Raw genomic sequence first — 25,734 nt, 5'->3', positions numbered from 1 at the left:
TGGCTCATTGGAAAAGACCCTGATGCTATGAAAGATTGAGGGCAAGAGGAGAAGGGGGTGACAGAGGATGACATGGTTGAATGACATCACTGACTCAATGGACATGAGTTTGAGAAAACTCAGGGAGATATGAAGGATAGGAAAGCCTGATGTGTTGCAGTTCATGGGGTCACAAAGAGTTGGACATGATTTAACAACTGTAAAACATCATCATCATCATCATATCTACATGTGCCTGTGGGTCAGCAAAATTTCAGACAGTCACTTTGCATCTACCCTGAAAGAAGGCAGCTGATATCTGAGAAGGAATAGGAGAGGAGAAACAACTATATAAGTCATAAAACTGGGGTGACCATATCTCAAAGCTCACCTATTACTTTGGACTAATTATTAATAACACTCTTTTCATTCTCAAAAGCTTTACAGTTTTGATAATAAATTATTCTATTGTCACTTGAACAAAGCCCCAAAGACCTGCAGTCCTCCTGGCTTCTGGAGACATGCTTTCATTTGCACTGAACTCAAATTTCAATTTGAATGGAATGGTGTACCTGTGGCAGTCCAGTATTGTTAAGATTAACCAGAAAGGCTGAAAAAACACCACAAACAAACAAAAATTTAAAATCCCTATAAACGTAAGAGAAAGAAAAGACGCATTGAGGATGAGGAATCAAGATTCCAGGAAGACAGAAGCTGAAACTACAGCTGCTTTTTTCCAGGGGCATTTGACAATTCCATGTGTGTACCAGGAAGCAGGCAATCTGGATTTCTGGGCAGAAGGCCACTGTTATGAAACAGGGAAATCAACAAAATCTTTCATTCTTGTGGTGATGAAGAGACAAAATTGGAGGCTTGAAAGGCCAAGAATTCAGTGAAAAAAGAGGGCTGGCGAAAACTGAGCCTGACATACAAGGAGTTTTCATCTCAAAACATTTGCCAAATTACACAGCTGCATGAGGCAGAGGCTTAAAAAAAAGAAGTAAAGTCACTTAAAAGCAGAGCTGAAGTTTTGGCAGTTTTTATTTTGCAATCTTACTCCACTGAGGAGAAAAGAGTTATAGTGCATGAATGCTAGGGGAAATGTTCATAATTTAAAAATTTTGTTAATCCAGAAGAAGCAAAGAAAGAAAGAAAATGAGGCATAAACAAGATTGACAAAATATAGAAAGAATAAAGCAAAATTTCAGAAATAAATGCAGATACGCCAGCAATTGGGAGAAGGCAATGGCAACCCACTCCAGTACTCTTGCCTGGAAAAATCCCATGAATGGAGGAACCTGGTAGGCTGCAGTCCATGGGGTCGTGAAGAGTTGGACATGACTGAGCGACTTCCCTTTCACTTTTTACTTTCATGCATTGAAAAAGGACTTGGCAACCCACTTCAGTGTTCTTGTTTGGAGAATCCCAGGGATGGAGGAGGCTGGTGGGCTGCCATCTATGGTGTCGCACAGAGTCGGACACGACTGAAGCGACTTCGCAGCAGCAGCAGCACACCAGCAATTACAGTCTAGTACAAAGACAAACTGGTTAAAACCAGAACAAAACAAAAATCAACTATACCCTGCTTATGAGACACTTCTTAAATAAACATCAATAGATAATAGATAAAGAGGGACTTCCCTTGTGGATCAGCTGGTAAAGAGTCAACCTGCAATGCAGGACACCTGGGTTTGATGCCTGAGTTGGGAAGATCTAGAGAAGGGAACGGCTACCCACTCCAGTATTCTGGCCTGGAGAATTCCATAGACTGTATAGTCCCTGGGGTCGCAAAGAGTTGGACACGACTGAGCGAGTTTCACTTTCAATAGATAAAGAGGGGCATTTTGTAGCAACAAAGTCAAAGAATCGGACTGTTTATTCTTTGTATTCTTAGTATTTGCAAGAATTTCCAAGGTAGAACATAATGACAGTCCCTTGGTTGCTATTAATACCTGTCATCTCTCCCTCCCATTTACTGTACTTCTGGAGTACAGCTCAATTCCTAATCAGCACAGATGTCCAGCTTCCTGCCTGTTTGTGTTCTTCCTTCACTGCTTTCTCTCAAGAGTGGATACAGACGTCTTCTTTCTTTCCTCACAAATGCAATAACTTGGCTTGCTCAAGATCATTGCTCAAGTTTGGGGATGATGAAAGGCTTGCATATGAGTTGATTTTGATGAGAATTGGAAGCATAAAAACACAGAACGTCAAATCCATAATTGCAGGATTAATTTAAGATGGAAATGGGGAGAAGACAGTGAATTTTAGTTGACAGGATTATAACTATTGGTTGTTTACATGCTATTAAAAACCTGCTAAAATGTCACCCAATCAGCTCTTCCTTCCACATCAATTTGGTTCTGTGCCAAACTTTCGGTAACAAATAGAGCCTGCAAGCGTTTTAACACAGAGCTGCAGCTTTTCAGGGGAGAAATCAAAACAAGATCACAAGGTAAGAATGAAACCAATATTCTGGTACATTTTAATAAGGTCTTACAAAGTAAAATCTTGAGAACCACAGAGAAAAGCTTTTTACTTCTATAAAATAAAGAATTAGGTTGATTTATTATTATTGCCAATATAATTAAAAGTTGATGATAACAGTTGTTGCTAACTTAGAATGCCACTTTGTTCTCTTTTGAGTGATTTATAAAATTATTAATAAACTGCTAAAATAAGTTGTCTTTATAGTACATGTTCCCCTTTAGCACCACAAAACTTCATAAAGCAAGTTGATATTCTACTTCTTACTCCTGAAATGTTTATCCAAGGCAAACCTACTCACAGTTGTTCACAACTGGTTTTTAAGAAAGAAGGACAAATATAAGAACTAAAGATGTCATCCTCTCAAAAACAATTTGTGGAAAAAATAAGGAATTGACGTACTAAATGAGTAAATTCAAAAGCTTATTAGTTTTGCTACTATTCTTCATTTAGAGTGAAAATCGCTTTTTTTTTTTCTCTTTAATTCTTGCTGTCTTGCACTCTTCTCTGCCTTATATTTCCTTGCATAAATACCTGCCTGCAGGCTATTTTAATTAAAATAAAAAATGGCACAAAGTCCTGAAAGGTTGTTTCTGAATCATGCAAAGATGCCGGGATTCTTGGCCTCCGGAGGAGAAGAATTCAATCCAGAGCCAGAGACGAGGCTGGATCACTCAGAGCTTTTGTGTAATAAAGTTTTGTTAAAGTATAAAGGAGATAGAGAAAGCTTCTGACATAGACATCAGAAGGGGGTAGAAAGAGTACCACCTTGCTAGTCTTAGCACTGGAATTATGTACTCTCAAATTAGTTATTACAGTGAATCAAAAGAATGTCTAGAGATTGTAAAGACCTCACCAGACCTACTCCCATGATTTACATTTTGAGATAACAGAATTAACCAGAAGGTTTTTTTCAGAGACTGTCCTCAAGCAGGATACATTATTGTTATATAAGCCTAAGGAATGTAGAGGGGGAAAAAAAGCTTGTCCTTTCTTCCTCCTTGAGAATTCCAAACCCCTGTCTCCATGGGGACCCCTAGACTTCTTATCAACCTGCCTAGGAATTGACTCTCTCAGTCCTAAGTACTGTGGCTGCACACAAGTTGATTCTAGAGGGTTTTTGGAGACTTGAGAGTGAAGTAACTAGGACTAGGGGTGGCTGGACTTGACTGTCACTCCCTCCTCAGCACTGTGCTTATTCTGTTTGAGTCATCCCTGTATGTCATCCTATGCTGTTCTCTATATTCCTACCTACTGCTTCTCATATTTGTCTTTTGAATACTTAATGCTCTTCTTTTAATTTTGACCCTGAAAAGGCATAGCTCTGTGTTCAGAAAACCTCAGAATTCTCTATTTCTTAGAGTCTGGGGTGATTGAGCTGAATCACACAACTGGGTAGTATCCATAAATTGTAAAGAACTCTCACAGGCATCTGCAACTCAAATTTCACGTTTTCTTCCACATGCTTCTCTGGAAGGATCCTAGATTTCCTATTAATCTTTAACTGGTGGTTGCCTAATTCATTTTCTTAGCAATGTATTGACCTAGATGTTTTACTCTTTCCCATCACTGTTTAACTTACAATATCTAAAGCCAAAAGATACCTCTCTTCCTTTCCCATTTATAGAGAGGGAAGAATTCTGAGGGGAATTTTCACTGAAACATTGAAACAGTGCTAAAAAGTAAAGGAAGAGATTGAGAAATGGGAGCCACCTCTCTTGGATACAGTCTGTAAAGGATTAAAGAAACAGCTTTCAACCAACTTCAGGGAATGTACTGGGTCACTGTAAAAAGTTCTGCTCCATGAAGGAATTAAATCATTTCAGCAAATACTGTGGGAGGTGAGAAGTGGGATAGCAGTGCAGCAATGAGGGAAGAAAAAGAAAAAGCACCAAGAATTGTTCATGCCAATAAACCTGATAGCATGAGGTCTTTTTGGAGAATATGAGTGCAAAGTTAAATCATTACATGGAAGAACTGCAGGGCGGGTAGCACTGGGGGAAGAAAAATATTACATCAGAGAAATTTATGCCAGTAAATCTGATAGCAGGAAGTCTGTTTTTGACATGAGAGTGTGACTGTGCCAAAATCATTGTATCTTTCATTCAACAAGGTAAAATTTTGGAAAACATGGTGGGAATCAAGTGATAGAATTCTTCTTTTATATCTCAATTTGCAGCAGGGACATTTAGAAACATTAAGACCAAAAATAATCTTGAACAGTAGAAAGAAATTTTAATTCCATTAAAAACAAACAAAAAACCCCAATATTTGGTTCAAGGACTTTGGGACATAGTAGAACCTCTAATCTCTTTTCATTTTCTGTCTGGTTTCCCTGGTGTTGATATCTGTACACACAAGGAATCTTTAAGGGTACACAGTCTTACAGGACAGGCAAAGTTCACTGTCGGGGGTGTTAAAGGTGATATAAGGAGTTTGGGGCACTTCCTCACTGTAGCAGACTCCTGGCATGACATGCTCACATGCTGTCCTTTCTATTAGTGGTAAATCATCCTATAACTGTGAAGATTTTTGTTTCTGTTCATTTTTTGCTATAAGTGTAGACTGCAATGTAGCATAATAGTAAAAAAACACAAAATTTTAGAGGAAGATAGGCCTCAACTCCATCATCTGTCATTGACTAGCTGTGTGATTTTGTATCTTAATATTCCTAAACCTGAATTATTTTCTCTTGTGTAAAATGTAAAACAAAAACAAAAGAATAATAAGATACTCTACCTTAGAGAGGTGTTGAGATGCTTTTGAAGGTAAAGCAAGTAAGAAGCAGTCATGAAAGGTAACTGTTAATAATCACTTACATTTCATTAAAAGTGAGACATTAATTCCACATTCTCTCATTTAATCTTCACAGAATCTCTATGAAATAAACATTATCTTCTCCATTTATAAAATTAAACAGGTGAGATTTAGAAAGACTGTAATAACCTAAAATGACACAACCAGCAAATTTCAAACCAGCAGTTAAAACCCAGAGTCAAGTTCCAGGAAGGAGAAAGAACCAACAGGGAAGATGGATTCCAAATGACTTTATTTAATGCATCTCTAATCATCTTTGTGAAGCCATTTTCTATTTAAGGTTTCAGTCATTTTCAAACAAAAATTTTAATGAAATAACATTAAAATCTTTCAGCTATTTTCTTTAGGACTACATTTATTGCCATCTGAAGGAAAGGGTTCCTGTCAGCCACTATTCTCTTAAGTAATTTTCTGTTGTCACTGCCACTGGTAATGCCAGAACAGCATCCACCCATAAACTTGGCTTCGCTTTTAACCAGCACACCAGTCTACATCTAGTTCCCCCTCACTTTGCACAGATCATGAATTGGGTCATCATTAGAATTTTCCCCAGAATTGCTAATACATCTGAGACCTTTTGCAAGTGTAAGGATGTTTTGCTCATTACTTCTCTTGGATTTCCTAGCAAAGATTAGATATTTTCTTAAAGAACTTCATAGTTCTGCATATCTGCTCTGTTCAAATCTCAGCCACTCTAACTCCTTAGCCTGCTGGCTCGATCATTGGCTGCTGTTTAAGAAATGCTATTAAGTAGTTTATGTGTGTGTTGTGTGTTTGGTCACTCAGTTGTGTCTGACTCTTTGCGGCCCCGTGGGCTGTAGCCCACCAGTCTCCTCTGTCCATGTAATTCTCCAGGCAAGAATACTGGAATGGGTTGCCACGTCCTCCTCCAGGAGATCTTCCTGACCCAGGAACTGATCCTGCGTCTCTTGAGTGTCTTGCATTATCGGGCGAATTCTTTACCACTGGCACCACCTGGGAAGACTTTAAGTAGTTTATATTTTCTTTTTAAAAGGGAAATTATGTGCCTTTCTCTCATGTTCTTTCATTTGGGAGCTTATTAAACCCAATCACGAAGTTACCTCTAACCTGAATTTACTAATTCCAAAATTTTTCCTTCCTGAAGTTTTATTTATTCATTATCTTTTATACATATATTATATGGCAATTGCCCACATTCCTTAGCAAAGGTGTTTAAATAGTTTATCAGTAGTCAGCATGGCTACTTCATACTAATCAATGAATAGTAGTAGGATTGTTTTCTTGAGTAAATATTTCTTTTCTTCTAGTCTTTTTTAAAAGTTTGAGCCACAGACCTAGGTGCCAACATTCATTCTAATATAATTTGGTGGTTATTTTTAGCTTCTTTTTTTTCTTCAATGTGACTTTTATAAGATTCATATTACATCAATGTATATGTAGCATTATTTATCAAAGAGCAGGCACAGTTTTTTCTTCACTTACTCAAGTGCCGTATGGCTTGTGAAATCATAATCATAATCATAATTGTCACTATGTGGTATAAAACAGTATAAGCTGTTTTAATAAACAAGTTTGGATAGTGCCATGCCTAGGATGTGACATATAATGCTTACATCTGGCTGTCTGATTACTATTACCTTTCAAATGTCAAGTGGAAAGATTTCTACTCAGTGCTACAGGTCCATGAGAGTAGACTCAGCATTTAGAAGCATTAAAGTCATTTGCATTGTGGTGTGTCAGTTGGAAAAAAATACTATCTGTAAATCTTTGTATTTTTTTAATTCATAAACGTATAAAAATTGGATAGAAATCCAATTTTTAGAGCATCCATTTTTTTCCGGGTATTTGTGACAAATGCTCCTAAAAGAGCATCTGTTTTTAGACTTACTGGTTCTCCCTACTATCTAGGTAGAACCATGGAGGGACTGGTAGCCTCAAGGATTGTGGTTCACTGTTAGATCTAGATAACTTCTTTACCTATCCCATGCAACACCCCTTCTTGGCAAAGTAAGAGACCCCAGTTACATTCTTCTGCCCTGCATCATTAGATATATTCAGAAAGAGGTCATCTCTGTCCAAAGAAGGAAAATGATTAGGTCTGTCTTGGAGAATAAGAGAAGTGTCTAGCACAATCTTTTCACTTTAAGCCCAGCTACCAGGTAAACCTACTTAGATTCCCATGTAAGGATGATAAAGTCAGCAATTTGGGAAATGGTTGCAGCACACGAATTAGGCAGGGTGGGAGACAAGGTTTATCATTCCATGGTGGACATGTTTCCAGACCTCTGAACTGTATTTTCTGATCATTGAACAAGGTAACTCTATTGAAATTCTTATGGGAATTAAATATACACGATGTGGATTGCACATCGTGTGAACTTAGCCTGTTCAGGTCATTGTGGAGGAACTCTTAACATCTGTGAGTAGAAAGAGTTTATACTCTTGATTTTTAAATGTCTTCTAACAATAAAATTTAATATCTAATACACAGTGCAGTATATCACTGGGAGGGCCACTGGCTTGAGAAAGAAAATCTCACAGTCTGTACAGGGTGAGGTGCAAAACATTTAACAGCTGGCACGGCATGAGCAGATATAATAGTGGGAAAGGAACTAGCCATTTGGAGTGTGCCAGCTGAATGCCAGCACTGGGAGGGACCTTCACTGTGGCTTTGATGTGTATCAGCCAACCTAGGATAACATGGGAGTGACAGGGCGGTGGAAAAACTAAAGGTTTACAGAACTTTTAACAAGTTGGCCAGTGTTTCTGTTACCGTTTGATCTGCAAATTCCAAACAGAAGAGAAAAATCCTATAAAAGTTATGCTAGCAATAACTTTAGTCTTTGTACAAGGAAACACTTTCACATACTATGAGACTATATTTATAATTAACTTCTGAATGGAAGTAATTTGAGATAATATTTGACTTAAAAACAGATTCGTAGTCCATCATTATGGACTCATGATTTTGGTGATATTACAATTAACTCCTTTTCAGACTTGTTTTGATTAGTTACAACTTTTTTGTTGTGCTGAGCCACATGGTCATAATTTATCACACAGAAGCCCCTTCCTGGTGGCTCATTTTAAAATTTTCTCAGAACTTTAAAATATGCATCATTGCTTTCAGGCAAAAGTTATTCAGGCTTATCTTGCATTTCTTTTACCTGAAATATTAAATCAGCCATTCTCCAAAGAACCCCAATTTCTTTAGTGGGGAACATTATTAGGCTACTGAAAATCTGGGCCCTGGGATACACATTGGATTATTTCATCTTAATACTAAAGTTAAAGCAGTTCAGTTACCAGATAGAGGGAAGAAAATTATATATTATATAAAATCATTAGTTGATATTTGTATTATCACTGGAGTTCTATGATATATGTCAAAATACTTCTTACAATTATTTTTAATATTTTATTTTGTTATGAGTATATAATCATTTGTTTGATTTACACTTTGGTCCAATTGTTTAAATTTTTTTAACTTTGAAAATGTTGATATCTTATTAATTGACAGTTTTTGTTTGGTTCCTACCTTAGTTTGGAGTAGTATCTACTCCAGCATTCTTGCCTGGGAAATTCAAGGCAGGCTGAATGGCAGACTACAGTTCATGGGGTTGCAAAGAATCGGCCACATTACTGGAGGATATGGTGTAACTGGTGTCCATTACTTTGCCAAGTAGAGGTATGGCATATGATAGGTACAGAAGTTATCTAGATCTACCAGTGAACCACAGTCCTTGGGGTTACTAGCCTCTGCATGGTTCTACCTGCTTAACAGTTCACTTTATAAGTAGGATGTTAACTGAAGTTTGATCTTCAATGTCTTTATAAGTCATTTCATTTTGTCACTATTTGTCCACTCATAATGAGATAATGCATCATTATAAGATATGATTTTCATAATCAATTCTATACACAAATTAATATATATAAAAATTATGGCAAACAAACAAAACTGGTGTTTTACAAGAGTAAAATATCAGTAAAAGTACTATATTGGCAATCTGTAAAATTAGTAGTAAAAATAGTAATAACAGTACCATTATTGGCAATCTGAATTTAAAAAAAGAAAAAGAACAGAACTGAAATAGTTACTTATAAATTTCAAAATTTTTTCCTGATACACACAAAAAAATTCAGTTTACCCATTCTGTTTCTGGTGTTTCATGCTGTTTTCTGATAAATAATGTTTTATTGATTTAAAAATATCAATTTGTATATTCATATTATTATACTAAAATTTTGCTTAAAATACAACATTACTTAAATATTAAAATTTTAAACTAGCTGCAATAGGACACAGTATGAAGATTCCTCAAAAAAATTAAAAATAGAACCACCATATATGATCTAGCATTCCTACTTTTGGATACATATCCAAAAGAATAAAAAATGGGATGTTGAAGAGATAGCTGCACACCTATGTTCATTATAATATTATTCAAAGTAGCCAAGAGGTGGAATCAACCCAAATGTCCACTAATGAATGGATAAAGAAAATATAGTATAAACATACAATGAAATATCACTCAGCCTTAAAAAAGAAAAGAAATCCTGTCACATGCTCAACAGGGATGAACCTTGAGGACATTATGTTAAGTGAAATAAGCCAAACACAAATACTGTGTACTATATGATCCCACTTATATGAGGTACTAAAGTATTCAAACACAAGAAACAGAGGGTAAAATGATGTTGCCATGGGCTTTGGGAAGGTGAAATGAGGAGTTGTTTAAACTATAGTTTTAGTTTTGCAAGATGAAAAAGTTCTAGAGGTCTGTTGCACAACAATGTGAATGCAGATAACACTACTGAAATATACTTAAAATGGGTAAGATGGTAAGTTTTATATTATCCATTTTTACAATTAAAAATTTAAGAAGAGCTTTGAGCAGGGGATAAGGAAGAATGTTTAAACAACCCAACTGTATTTAGAGATATTATAAATTCGTGTTCAGAATACATTAGTTGTTAGCCACTTCTTTTTAGGCTTTAGAAAAAGCCAATGCAGATCACATTTAGACAAAAAATATATAAAAATAATTTGTATCACTTGATAAGCTTTAACTAGAATCAAAGATAAATTGACTATATAAGGACACTTAGTGCTCACTTAACAAGAGGTTCTGAAGTTGGTAGCCTATCCATGATCTCTCCCTTCATGGGAGAGGATGGCTGGCCTAGCTCTGAGCATAACACCCTCACAGAAGCCAAGTGAGTGGAAGTTAAACAGCACTTACTTCTAAGGAGAAAAATTTTCTCAGAAGTCTCAGACATGCCTCACCTTTGTCTCATTAGCAAGATCTGTGTCATATGCCCATACTTAGACCTGTTATTGGCAGATGGAAACAGTATTGCCACAAATGGCTTAGTTTTTGCATATCTAAATTTCTTCTTTGGTGGAAGAAAAGATATTTGTTGGATAAGAAACAACATCTATACTAGGTAAGTCTCAGCATCATTTCATTCTTTCAGAATTCCAACCATTTTTGGTTTTTAAGAACTTCTTGCTCATTGCTGAGAAGGGCAGTCAAATTTTTTCAAAGTCATCCCGAGGATTCTGCCTCAGTCTGAAAAATACCTCAAAAATCATCTTTAATGTGATTTTTCAATTCTTTCAGAACAAAAAACTAAGTCTTTTTTTTTATTATTAGTTGGAGCCTAATTACTTCATACACAAAAATAAACTCAAAATGGATTAAAGATCTAAATGTAAGACCAGAAACTATAAAACTCCTAGAGGAGAACATAGGCAAAACACTCTCCGACATAAACCACAGCAAGATCCTCTATGACCCACCTCCCAGAATATTGGAAATAAAAGCAAAAATAAACAAATGGGACCTAATGAAACTTAAAAGCTTTTGCACAACAAAGGAAACTATAAGCAAGGTGAAAAGACAGCCTTCAGATTGGGAGAAAATAATAGCAAATGAAGCAACAGACAAAGGATTAATCTCAAAAATATACAAGCAACTCCTGAAGCTCAATTCCAGAAAACTAAGTCTTTAATCAGGTATACGAGAAGCACTTCTACCATATTAAGGAAAGAGAGGAATGTGTTCATTTCCCATCTAACCATTTTCTAATCAGCTCAATTCATTCTTAAATACAGACAATGGTGTTCATTTAATTTTTTTAAACCACAAAACAGATTGCTTACTTAGTTCTGTCAATGAGTCTCTTTGACCACCACACTTGAGAATGTAGAATCCATATATTTTAGAATTCATGGACAGTCTCTGTTTCCTTTAACTTAAAAAATTAATTAACATATAACATAAACACAGAAAATTGTACAACTCATGACTATACAGCTTAATGAGTTATCACAAAGTGAACAAACTTTAGTCCAGTTCAGTTGCTCGGTCGTGTCTGACTCTTTGCGACCTCATGGACTGCAGCATGCCAGGCTTCCCTGTCCATCACCAACTCCTGGAACTTGCTCAAACTTTAGTCCAGTTCAGTTGCTCGGTCGTGTCTGACTCTTTGCGACCTCATGGACTGCAGCATGCCAGGCTTCCCTGTCCATCACCAACTCCTGGAACTTGCTCAAACTTATGTCCATCAAATCAGTGATGCCATCCAACCATCACACCCTCTGTCATCCCCTTATCCTCCTGCCTTCAATATTTCCCAGCATCTGGGTCTTTTCCAATGACTCAGTTCTTTGCATCAGGCAGCCAAGGTATTGGAGTTTCAGCTTCAGCATCAGTCCTTCCAGTGAATATTCAGGACTGATTTCCTTTAGGATTGATTGGTTTGATCTCCTTGCAATGCAAGGGACTCTCAAGAGTCTTCTCCAGCACCACAGTTCAGAAGCATCAATTCTTTGAAGCACAGCTTTCTTTACAGTCAAACTCTCACGTCCATACATGACTACTGGAAAAACGATAGCTTTGATTAGACAGACCCTTTGTTGGCAAGGTAATGTCTCTGCTTTTTATTGTGTTTTTTTTTTTAATTTTTTTTCCCACTTATTTTTATTAGTTGGAGGCTAATTACTTTACAACATTGTAGTGGTTTTTGCCATACATTATGCTGTCTAGATCGATCATAGCTTTGTTTCCAAGGAGCAAGCTTCTTTTGATTTCATGGCTGCAGTCACCATCTACAGTGATTTTGGAGCCCAAGAAAATAGTCTGTTACTGTTTCCCCATCTATTTGCCATGAAGTGATGGGACCAGATGCCACGATCTTAGTTTTTTTAATGTTGAGTTTTAAGCCAGCTTTTTCACTCTCCTCTTTCACTTTCATCAAGAGGCTCTTCAGTTCTTCTTCGTTTTCTGCCATAAGAGTGGTGTCATCTGCGTATCTGAGATTACTGATATTTCCCCTGGCAATCTTGATTCCAGCTTGCACAAATTTATGCAACCATAAAAAGAAACAGAAGAATAAAGGATTCCAGAAGCCTCCTCTTTCCCTCTTCTAGTCATTTCTCTCTACCTCAAGAAAAGCCGTTATTAGGTTTTCTAATATACATTCAATTTGCCTGTGGGGGTTTTGACCTATTTATAAATAAATTCACACATTATTTATCTTTTTGTGTCTGGCCTCATTCACTCAAGATTATGGTTGTGATATACCTCTGTATTGCATATAGAATTAGCTTGTTTACTCTTATTACTAGTTAGAATTCCTCGAAATGAACATGCCATAATTTATGCCATAATTTATGATGTAGATGGATATTTGCATTGTTTCCAGCTTGGAGTTACATGACTAGGACTGCTAGGAACATTCCCTTACATATATTTTGGCAAGTATATTTTTTGTCTTTTTGTTAGATATATTACCTTTAAGTAGACCTGTCGGGTCAAAAGTATATATATATGTTTTATAATATATATATATATTTTCCAAAGTAGTTCTAGCAATTCACACTTTCAGCACCCATGTATAAGAATTACAGTTGTCCCAAACCTTTGCAATAACTGGTATTTTCTGTCTTCTTCACTGTATTCATTCTGATAGGCATTGTGGTTCTCCTTTAATGCATGCATTTTTTTTCACTTTTCCTAGAAATATGTAACTTTTATTTATATATTACACTTAAGTTAATATGTACACTTAACTACATATTAAGTTAGTTGACTTAATATTATTTGTAATTAATGTAACTACACTTAAGTTAGTTGAAAAACACACTTTAGAAAAAGATATCTTCCCTATGACTATATTTTGGAGTTGAAGTATTCCTCTGTTGTATACCAACAATAAGAAAACATTAGTTAGAGAGGAAAACATTAAAACAAACCATTATACTATATTTGGATTTCAGAAAAATATAGCCAGGAAGGCACATGTGCCCAAATGTTCACTGAAGCACTATTTAAAATAGCTAGGACATGGAAGCAACCTAGGTGTCCATGGACAGATGAATGGATAAATAAGTTGTGGTACATATACACAATGGAATAAAAAGAATGCTCAGCCATAAAATGGAATGCATTTGACTCAGTTTTAATGCGGTGAATGAACCTAGAGCCTATTATACAGAGGGCAATAAGTAGAAAGAGAAAGACAAATAATGTTTATTAGCACATATATATGGAATCTAGAATGATGGTACTGATGAACCTATCTCCAGGGCAGCAGTGGAGATGCAGACATAGAGAACAGACTTGTGGACCCAGGAGGGAAGGAAAGGGTGGGACAAATTGAGAGAGTAGCATTGAAACATATACATTACCATATGTAAAATTAGATAGCTGTATGATGCAGGGAGCTCAAATCCAGTGCTCTGTGGCAACCTAGAGGGGTCAGATGGGGTGGGAGGCAAGAAGGAGGTTAAGGAGGTTAAGAGAGGACATACATATACTTATGACTCATTCATGTTGATATATGGCAGCAACCAACACAATATTGTAAAGCAATTATCCTCCAATTAAAAATAAAAATGTTACACTATAGTAGGAAAAAAATGGATAATTTCTCTTATCCCCATGATCACAAATGGAGTTTCTATAGACCTTGAACACAACATACTTTAAGAAAATTTAGTCAAGTATTGTTGAATTATTATGAGCTAATAATCCACCCCAATGTTTTCTTAATTAAAACATAGTTCAAATGACGTAGAATTTAATTTATAACAAGAAAACGGATAAACCAGATAAAATAGAGGCTCTACTTGTGACATCAAAGCTTTAAAAGCTGATGAACTGGCTGGTTTGGGTTCTTTATTAAGCACAAGCACAATTCTTATCTTTATTTTTTAATTTTTTGGTTGTCTATTTATTTTACTATTTTTTCTTTTTATTTATTTATTTTTAATTTATCTTTTTATTGAAGGATAATTTCTTTACATAACTTTGTTGTCTTCTGTCAAACCTCAACATGAATCAGCCATAGGTATACATATATCCCCTCTGTTTTGGACCTCCCTCCCGTCTCCCTCCCCATCCCACCCTCTAGGTTGATTCAGAGCCCCTGTTTGAGTTTCCTGAGCCATACAGCAAATTCCCGTTGGCTATCTGTTTTATATATGGTAATGTAAGTTTCCATGTTCCTCTTTCCATACATCTCACCCTCTCCTCCCCCTACCCATGTTCATAAGTTTATTCTCTATGTCTGTTTCTCCATTGCTGCCCTGTAAATAAATTCTTCAGTACCATTTTTCTAGACTCCTTATATGTGCATTAGAATATGATATTTATTTTTCTCTTTATGACTCACTCTGTATAATAGGTTCTAGGTTCATCCATCTCATCAGAACTGATTCAAATGTGTTCCTTTTTATGGCTGAGTAATATTCCATTGTGTATATGTACCACAACTTCTTTATCCATTCATCTGTTGATGGGCATCTAGGTTCCTTCCATGTTCTAGCTATTATAAATAGTGCTGCAATGAACAATGGTATACATGTGTCTTTTTCAAGTCTGGTTTCCTCAGGGTATATGCCTAGGAGTGGGATTGCTGGGTCACATGGTGGTTTTATTCCTAGTTTTTTAAGGAATCTCCATACTGTATTCCATAGTGGCTGTATCAATTTACATTCCCACCAACAGTGCAAGAGCATTCCCTTTTCTCCACACCCTCTCCAGCATTTATTGTTTGTAGACTTCTTGATGATGGCCATTCTGACCGGTGTGAGGTGATACCTCATTGTGGTTTTGATTTGTGTTTCTCTAATAATGAGCGATGTTAATCATCTTTTCATGTGTTGGTTAGCCATCTGTATGTCTTCTTTGGAGAAATGTCTGTTTAGGTCTTTTTCCCACGTTTTGATTGGGTTGTTTGTTTTTCTGGTATTGAGTTGTATGAGTTGCTTGTATATTTTGGTAATTAATCCTTTGTCAGTGGCTTCATTTGCTAGTATTTTCTCCCATTCTGAGAGTTGTCTTTTCACCTTGCTTATAGTTTCCTTTGCTGTGCAAAAGCTTTTAAGTTTAATCAGATCCCACTTGTTTACTTTTGTTTTTATTTCTATTACTCTAGGAGGTGGGTCATAGAGGATCTTGCTTTGATTTATGTCATGGAGTGTTCTGCCTATGTTTTCCTCTAAGAGTTTTATAGTTTCTCGTCTCACATTTAGGTCTTTAACCCATTTTGAGTTTATCTTTGTGTGTGGTGTTAGGAAGTGTTCTAATTTCCTTCTTTTACACTTAGCTGTCCAGTTTTTTTGGCCTGTAGTTTTCTTTTTTTGTGTTGTCTTTGTCTGGTTTTGGTTATCAGGGTGATGGTGGCCTTGTAGAATGAGTTTGAAAGTATTCCTTCCTCTGCAATGTGTTGAAAGAGTTTTAGAAGGACAGGCATTAGCTCCTCTCTAAATGTTTGATAGAATTCTCCTGTGAATCCATCTGGTCCTGGGTTTTTGTTTTTTGGGTGATTTTTGAGCATAGCTTCAATTTCAGTGCTTGTAACTGGGTTGTTCGTAATTTCTATTTCTCCCTGGTTCAGTCTTCAAAGATTGAACGTTTCTAAGAATCTGTCCATTTCTTCCAGGTTATCCATTTTATTGCTATATATTTGTTCATAATAATCTCTTATAATCCTTTGTATTTCTGCATTGTCTGTTGTAACCTCTCCTTTTTCATTTCTAATTTTGTTGATTTGATTCTTCTCTCTTTTTCCCTTGATGAGTCTGGCTAATGGCTTGTCAATTTTGTTTATCTTCTCAAAGAACCAGCTTTTAGTTTTATTGTTCTTTACTATTGTTTCTTTCATTTCTTTTTCATTTATTTCTGCTCAGATCTTTATGATTTCTTTTCTTCTACTAATTTTGGGAATTTTTTATTCTTTTTCCAATTGTTTTAGGTATAAAGTTAGGTTGTTTATTCGATGTTTTTCTTATTTCTTGAGGTAGAATAGTATTGTTATACACTTCCTCTTAGAACTGCTTTTGCTGAATCCCATAGGTTTTGAGTTGTCATGTTTTCATTGTCATTTGTTTCTAGAAATTGTTTGATTTCCTTTTTGATTTCTTCAATAACCTGTTGGTTATTCAGAAGCATATTGTTTAATCTCCATGTGTTTTGTGTTTCTTGTATTTTTTTCTTGTAATTGATATCTAGTCTCATAGCATTGTGGTTGGAGAAGATGCTTGATATGATTTTAATTTTCTTAAATTTACTGAGGTTTGATTTGTGACCAAGATGTGGTCTATCCTGTAGAACATTCCATGTGCACTTGAGAAGAAGGTGCATTCTTCTGAATTTGGTTGGAATGTCCTGAAGATCAATGAGATCCATCTCATCTAATGAATCATAATATATCATTAGATGTGTGTTTCCTTATTAATTTTCTGTTTTGATGATCTGTCCATTGATGTGAGTGGGGTGTTAAAGTCTGCTACTATTATGGTGTCATTGTCAATTTCTCCTTTTATGTCTGTTAGTGTTTGCCTTATGTACTGAGGTGTTCCTATGTTGGGTGCATAGATATTTACAATTGTTATGTCCTCCTCTTGGATTGATCTCTTGATCATTGTGTAGTGTCCTTCCTTATCTCTTGTAATCTTCTCTATTTAAAGGTTTATTTTGTCTGATATGAGGACTGCTACTCCAGCCTTCTTTTGCTTCTCATTTGCATGGAATTTACTTTCCCATCCTCTCACTTTCAGTCTATATGTGTCTTTATGTCTAAAGTGGGTTTCTTGTAGACAGCATATATATGGGTCTTGTTTTGTATCCATTCAGCCAATCTGTGTCTTTTGGTTGGAGCATTTAATCCATTTACATTTAAAGTAATTATTGATATATATGTTCCTATTGCCATTTTCTTAATTGTTTGGGGTTGATTTTGTAAATTTTTTTCTTCTCTTGTATTTCTTGACTATATAAGTCCATTTAACATTTGTTGTAAAGCTGGTTTGGTAGTACTGAATTCTCTTAACTTTTGCTTGTCTGAAAAACTTTAGATTTCTCCATTAATCTTGAATGAGATCCTTTCCAGGTACAGTAATCTTGGTTGTAAATTTTTCCATTTCAGTACTTTAAATATAGCCTGCCATTCCCTTCTGGTCTGCAAAATTTCTGCTGAAAGATCAGCTGTTAAGCATATGGGGTTTCCCTTGTATGTTACTTGTTGCTTTTCCCTTGCTGCTTTTAATATTCTTTCTTTGTGTTTAGTCTTTGTCAGTTTGATTAGCATGTGTCTTGGTGTGTTTCTCCTTGGTTTTATCCTGTATGGGACTCTTTGTGCCTCTTGGACTTGATTGACTATTTCTTTTTCCATGTTCGTGAAATTTTCAACAATAATCTCTTCAAAAATTTTCTCATACCCTTTCTTTTTCTCTTCTTCTTCTGGGACCCCTATTATTCAAATGTTGGTGTGTTTGATATTGTTGCAGAGGTCTCTGAGACTATCGTCAGTTCTTTTCATCCTTTTTACTTTAGTCTGCTCTTCAGAAGTTATTTCCACCATTTTATCTTCCAGCTCACTGATTCGTTCTGCTTCAGATATTCTGCTGTTGATTCCTTCCAGAGTATTTTTGATTTCAGTAATTGTGTTGCTTGTCTCTGTATGTTTATTCTTAACTCTTCTAGGTCTTTGTTAATGGACTCTTCCTTTTTCTCCATTTTGCTTTCAATATTTTTGATCAATTACTATCATTATTCTGAATTCTTTTTCAGGTAGTTTGCCTATTCCCTCTTCATTTATTTGGACTTCTGTGTTTCTAGTTTGTTGCTTCATTCATGTACTATTTCTCTGCTTTTTTATTATTAGTTAGTATTTTAACTTCTTATGCTTGAGGTCTCCTTTTCCCAGGCTTCAAGGTTGAATTCTTTCTTCCTTTTGGTTTCTGCCTTCTAAATTTGGTCCAGTGGTTTGTGTAAGCTTCTTATAGGGTGAGATTTGTGCTGAGTTTTTGTTTTTTGCTTGTTTTTCCTCTGATGGGGAAGGCTGAGTGAGGTGCTAATCCTGTCTGCTGATGACTGGGTTTGTATTTTTGTTTTGTTTGCTGTTTAGATGAGGTGTGCTGCACAGGGTGCTGCTATTGGTGGTTGGGTGATGCTGGGTTTTGTATTACGGTGGTTTCCTTTGTGTGAGTTCTCACTATTTGATACCCACTAGGGTTGGTTCTCTGGTAGTCTAGGGTCTTGGATTCAGTGCTCCCACTCCAAAGGCTCAGAGCTTGATCTCAAGTTTTTCATGGGTCTATATATTCTTTTCTGCTGGTCAGGTACTCCTGTTTGCTCTCAGCGGGTGTTCTGCATGCACTTCTTTGTGTGAATGTGTATTCCTGATGTATCTTGTGCTGTGAACTGGGACAGCAATCACATCTCTTAGGGGTTTAGTTTTCTTCCAGACCTCTTCATAACACTGGGGAAGGCAAATTTTTCTTAGGTAGGACACTGAAAACACCATCTCTCAGAGTTCACTGTCTTCCTGGATGCTCAGCAGCAATTCTTATCTTTTGCTTGAGTGTCAGAAGCTTTAAAATAGAAAGTTCAGACAAAGCAAGACATATTTTTAAAACTTACATTTAATCTTCATAATATTGCTAGAAAGTACTACCTAGCAGTTGACTTCCATTCTTTTTTTTTTTTTTTTTTGACTTCCATTCTTAAAGAAGCTTTTTCCTTAAATGTTTTTATTTTTAAAGCAGGTCTGGTACCTTTATCTTCCACCAATGCAAAGATTTGCTATATCAACTACCACTTTGGGTTGCCTTCTCTTGGCCCTTAATTTTATTTTTTTGCCTACACTGTTGCTGTAGAAGTCCCTTCTGGTCTTAAATTTTAGAGATTAGATTCCTTATTTCCCCACTACTATAAATATCTGACTCACCCTTTCAGAAGCTCCTCTTGTTATTCCTCAGTTTTCCATGTCTGCCTTCAAATGAAGTCTACTACCTCCAGGATCAATTCCAGAAGTATTTAGTGGCATCTCTTTGCACTGGGAATGGAAGTTAGGTACACTTTCACTGGCTTTAAAGATATACATATATCTGTGGTATCTCGAGGAAACTCTTCTTATCAATGTTTTATGTAGTTAAGAAATGCACCACACCCAAATCAGGCTACTACTTTAGGAAATGAAAGATAAATATTGCATTCTTTGACGATAGGCTTCAAAATCTAATGCTTTTCCTGTCTAAAATCTGATGTTTCTCTTAAAAAAAAACACACACATCAAATCATCTGATAGAATTTCGGATGCTGCCCAAAGAACCCTATCCTTGGATAGGGTTTTGGAATTATAATAATTCACAAATAATAAGCCATGTTAGGCTCTGGAATCTGGGCACTATTTCCAGAATCAATGGTGATTTTAATGGGCAAACTCTTATCTTTGATTAAACAATTGTTTTGGTTGAATTGTTGCCAATTCCAGATTGGTGTTCACACTTGTTAGTATGTATTTGCAGAAACTAGGCAAGGTCCAGATATAACACTTACAAGCATACATACAAACAGATACAATTACTATCATTTTATAAATAAACAGGAATAATAGAGTTTGATATATCTTCATTGTCTACCCTTGCAAGTTGTCTTCCTTTGTGGATCTAGGTATAAACTTTTTGGGCAGTGCAATTTCTGGTAATATTTATTTTCACAAGTTTTCTGACACATAGATTGATTTTATAATCATAAAAAGCTTATCATAGCATATTGCTAAATGAAAACAATTATAAAATAGTAGCAGATGACGGGTATTTAAAAATATGTGTGTATAAAAACACTAAGATAGATAACAGAATGTAAAATAATTCCACTCGAATAATGGAATTATAAATTCTATTCATTATTTCTTAAATTTCTTATAATGAAAACATTATTTTTGTAAAATGAACTTATGTTAAGGGGAGTGGGAGTTCTGGCATGCATTACCAGGAAGGGCGTCATACCTCATGATCTCAACTAGCTTGACCTGTGGCCATGTGGCTACTTCCCATCCTAGTTTTTCTTCTCATTGTTTCACCCCTTGCCACAACATATCTAAATCTGCTCTTTTTCCTTCTTAGCTCTTAAATCCCCCAGAAATGGTTCAGGCTACCCTCAACAGTCAAGGTGAGAGATGTGGAACAACACTAAGGCAGTGGCATGAGAGGTGGAGAGAGAGGCTGGGCTGGATTGTGGGGATCTTTCTAAGATGGAAGATTTTAGACTCTGGTGGTGAAGGAGAGGAAAGAGCAGTGATTTCTAATCTGGACAGCTGGCTGGATGGTGGTGGGAATACAGGAAAGGTGCAGGTGTAGACAAGCTGAGTTTGCACAGCCACAGTTCTGGGGGTGATACCCAATAGGTGGTTAGGTATGTGGATGCTGAAAGTTCAAGGTCTAGATTTGGGCATGATGAATGCATGGGTGAGCAGTACTGAAGTCATGGAGTGGGTAAAATCAGCCACAAATGACAGAAAAGAGTAAATCAGGTTGATAGAATCTTGGGGATTCTCCATTTAAGAGGTAAGGAGAATTCTTAAAAAGGGATGGTAGGCAGTAACCAGACTTCAGTGGCTGAAATAAATGAGTTAGAAGAGTGGAAGCAGAAAATATTTAGATATCTCTACCACTTGGTGGTAGAAGAGGCCACAAACTGATGGTCTACCAGGCTTCTGTAAAATACTGAATTTGTTGTCAGGATTTAAATTAAGTAAATTTCTCATAAATCTGGATTTCTGGCTTTCCTCAAGAAATAAGGAAATTCAACAACACTGGACAGCTATTTCTGCGTGGCAATAACCAGCAGGAATAATATACAAGCTACTTCATAGTTCTTAGGTATAAACTTTTTAGAAAGCAAAGCAAGGCATGTCTAAAATAGTGAACTGAAGCAAAACAGATGGGACTTTATCTTCAGTTTCGAATGCTGATTTTATGACCTAGTGACTCAGGTATATTCACACTCTGTGGCTTGACACCTGCTTTTACCTTGTGTATTTCTCAGCAAAGCCTTTGTCCAGACTGAAATTTTGCTCCCATTCCTTGTTCCCCTGCCACTAATGTAATGCTATGCCAGAAATATTTTCTGTGATTCAGTTTTAATCGCATCTTCTAAAACCTTTCTCACTCTTCCCTCACATTGTCCCACAAGCTAGAAGAAAACAAAGCAAGGCTGCATGCCCTTATCCCCATCCAAAAAAGTGAGCAGTTTCCTTGATTCCTAGAGGTGGGACATTGTACTGTGGAAGAAGTTATTCAAATATCTATTACATTCTGTAAGTGAGACAAAATGACAGCATCAAACAGTTACCTGATAAAACGGAAGTCTTCCCTGTGCTTTCTTCATTTGTTTTTCTTTGCTGCTGTTGCTTAAATTTTTAAAGAAACAGCATCAGGTTATAGAGGAAAGAGCAGTCATAGCTACGGCTCTGTGAGGTGGGGACCTGAGTTCTGGTCCTCCACCATATACTCACTCCCTAGCTGTGTGACCTTGAAGAAGACTAGCTTTGAGTGTTCGCTTCCCTCATCTGTAAAAGAAGGGATTTTAAACCAGTCCTGCAGTTTTTAATGGTACTCAGCAGACTGAAAAATGTGCTTTAGTGGTTCTACAAATATCTGATGCTAATTTCATGGGTTCTGGACTAAATAAGTTCCAAGACCACATACCCATCCATAAATCCAATAAAAAATTCCTTTGTTCTAATCCAATTTGTTTCATTGTTTTTAGTGACTGACATTACAATCTTCTCTCTTTTTAAAAATGTTCTGCTGTTTCATAATTAATATATCAAGATGTACATTTCTTTCTTTTGTTTTTTAAACCTACACTGGGATTTTTAGATCTCAGGATTGGAGTCTCTCAATAATTCTGGAAAGTTCTCAGCCTTTATTTCTTCAAATATTGTTTCTTTCTTATTCTACTGCCTTCTAAAATTCCAACTAGATACACATTAGACTGTTTCATCCTGTTCTTTCAGTTTCTTACCTCCTTTTTTATATACATTTTTATCTTTAAGTATTCCTAGATTGTATTCCAGGGAATATTTTCAGGTATATTTTCTAGTTTATTGACTCTTCATTTGTGTCTAATCTGTTTAATCAATACATGGAGCTATAATTTCAACAATATGTTTTTCATTGCTAGATACTCTATTTGGATCTTTTTCATATCCATTTGTTCTTTGTTCATGTCTTCAATCTTTTTAGAACACTACCTAAACATATTAAAATCAGTTGTTTTATATGTCATTTCTGATTGTTCTAATACGTAAAGTCTTTGCAAGTTGGTTTCTGCTGTCTGTTCCCTTTTGGGGCTCTCAACATGGTGTCTACTATTCTTGTTTGCTTAACAAATCTTAGCTGTAAATTACTAATTCATCTGGGAAATTTTTTTGTGTAAATGTTTTGCAGCTTGGGATGCAGCTCACAAGATTCATCAAGAAAAGATCTGAGTTTGCCCTTCCAATATGACTTGGGATACTAGCAACCTACCACCATTTTATATTTAATTCTCTATTTCAGGCTTTTGGAAGCACACAGGTAGTGAGTATGATTTCAGGCTGCAAAGACTTGTGGGGGCTGACTTTTCATGTTGCAATTGTTGTTCAGTTGGTGGGTTGTGTCCAACTCTTTGCAATTCTAAAGTCTGCAGCATGCCAGGCTTTACTGTCCTTCACAATTTCCCTGAGTTTGCTCAAACTTATGTCCACTGAGTCAGTAATGCTACCTAGCCATCTCATCCTCTGTCACTCTCTTCTCTTCCTGCCCTCAATCTTTCCCAGCATCAGGGTCTTTTCCAATGAGTTGTCTTTTTGCATCAGGTGGCCAAGTATTGGAGCTTCAGCTTCAGCCTCAGTCCTTCTAATGAATATTCAGGGTTGATTTCCTTTAGGATTGACTGATTTGATCTCCCTGCTGTCCAAGGTACTCTCAATAGTCTTCTCCAGCACCACAATTCAAAAGCATCAATTCTTCAGCGCTCAGCCTTCTTTATGGTCCAAACCTCACATCTGTTCATGACTACTAGAAAAACATAGCTCTGACTATAAGAACCTTTGTCAGTAAAGTAATGTCTCTGCTTTTTAATATACTGTCTAGGTTTAATATACTGTCTTTATTTATCTATAATAAACCTAGAAACAAGTGTCTTTTAAACTTCATGCCTGCAGTACCATCCACAGTGAGTTTGGAGCCTAAGGAAATAAAGTCTGTCACTATTTCCATTGTTTCCCCATTTGTCATGAAGTGATGGGACCAGATGCCATGATCTTAGTTTCTTGAAAGTTGAGCTTTAAGCCAGCTTTTTCACTCTCTTCTTTCACCCTCATCAGGAGGCTCTTTAGTTCCTTTTTGCTTCCTGCCATTAGAGTGGTAACATTTGCAAATCTGAGGTTGTTGATATTTCTCCTGGCAATCTTGATTCCAGCTTGTGAGTCATCCAGCCTGGAATTTCACATGAAGTACTCTGCATATAAGTTAAATAAGCAGGGTGACAATATACAGCCTTGATGTACTACTCTTTCCCCAAATTTGAACCAGTCTGTTGTTCTATGTACAGTTCCAATGATTTGAACCAGTCTGTTGTTCTATGTACAGTTCTAGCTGTGGCTTCTTGACCTGCATACAGATTTCTCAGGAGGTAGGCAAGATCTAGTATTCCCATCTTTTTAAGAATTTTCCACAGTTTGTTGTGACTCACACAGACAAAGACATTAGCACAGTCAATGAAGCAGAAGGAGATATTTTTCTAGAATTCCCTTGTTTTTTCTGTGATTCAACAGATTGGCTATTGGCAATTTGATCTCTGGTTCCTCTGCCTTCTCAAAATCCAGCTTGTACATCTGAAAGTTCTCAGTTCAGGTACAGTTGAAACTTAGCTTGAAAGATTTTGAGTATTACCTTGCTAGCATATGAAATGAGTGCAATTGTTTGGTAGTTTGAATATTATTTGGCATTGCTTTTCTTGAGGACTGGAATGAAAACTGACCTTTTCCAGTCCTGTGGCCACTGCTGAGTTTTCCAAATTGTTAGCATATATTGAGTGCAGCACTTTAACAGCATCATCTTTTAGGATTTTAAACAGCTCAGCTGGAATCCTATCACCTCCACTAGCTTTTTTCACAGTAAAGCTTCCTGCGGCCCACTTGACTTCATACTCCAGGATGTCTGGCTCTAGGTGAGTGATCATACCACTGTGGTTATCTGGTCATTGAGATTTTTTCTGTATAGTTTTTCTGTGTATTCTTGCCACCTCTTCTTAATCTCTTCTGCTTCTGTTAGGTCCTTGCCATTTCTGCCCTTTATTGTGCCCATCTTTGCATGAAATGTTCCCTTAGTATCTCCAATTAAAGAGATCTCTAGTCTTTTTCATTCTATTGTTTTCCTCTATTTATTTGCATTGTTCACTTGAGAAGGCTTTCTTATCTCTTCTTGCTATTCTATGGATCTCTGCATCCAGTTGGGTATAGCATTCCTTTTCTCCTTTGCTTTTTATTTCTCTTCTTTTCTCAGCTATTTGTAAGGCCTCCTCAGACAGCCACTTTGCCTTCTTCGATTTCTTTTTCTTTGGGATGGTTTTGGTCACCACCTCCTGTACGATGTTAGGAACCTCTGTCCATAGTTCTTCAGACATTCTGTCTACCAGATCTAATTCCTTGAATCTATTTGTCACATATGTGAGGCATGAGGTGGGGCATGAATAATTCAAAATGTTGATCACACTAAAACCACAGAGCCAGAGACTAAACATAAAGTCAGCTTCTTTAAATGCTTTAGAACAAGCACTGACCCAAGAACAAGAAGACCTGGGTTCTATCAGGTTGAGTCATATAAAAGTGTTATTTTTATAGGTCAAAATTCAGTAGTGCCAGTTTCATAATTCTCAACCCACAGTTCCTGCTACACCACTCTGTGGTGATCTTTGGGATTTGGATAGGCTTCCACATCTGTCCAGCTGGTGATGCCTGCCTTGCCTAGTTTGTAGGGTTTTTGAAAGGACCTATACAAATTATACAACATTTTATTGAGTGTCTGCTTATGAGTAGTTGCTTGGAAAACAAAAGATGACTAAGGTATAATGTTCATTCCCAAGGAGCTAACAGCCAATGGATGAAACAAAGAGAAACACGTTG

The 25,734-nt window shown here is 36.4% G+C and overlaps 1 protein-coding gene across 2 annotated transcripts in view; it reads left to right on the top strand.

Moving 5' to 3' along the window:
* Positions 1-2,386: 2,386 nt before the first annotated feature.
* The window catches only part of IL33 (interleukin 33), a 59,411-nt gene continuing 36,063 nt past the window's right edge, over positions 2,387-25,734 (top strand). Inside the window, exon 1 of one of the 2 annotated variants that reach the window (XM_061132408.1) lies at positions 2,387-2,431. The gene's annotated coding sequence lies outside the window, so the exon portion shown is untranslated. Of the gene's footprint in view, positions 2,432-24,758; positions 24,780-25,734 lie in introns of those variants that run through there. The other variant, XM_061132411.1, reaches the window with a different exon arrangement.

The sequence above is a fragment of the Dama dama genome, chromosome 29 (genome assembly GCF_033118175.1).
Source record: "Dama dama isolate Ldn47 chromosome 29, ASM3311817v1, whole genome shotgun sequence".
NCBI lineage: Eukaryota > Metazoa > Chordata > Mammalia > Artiodactyla > Cervidae > Dama > Dama dama.
This window is presented reverse-complemented; position numbering and strand designations above follow the sequence as displayed.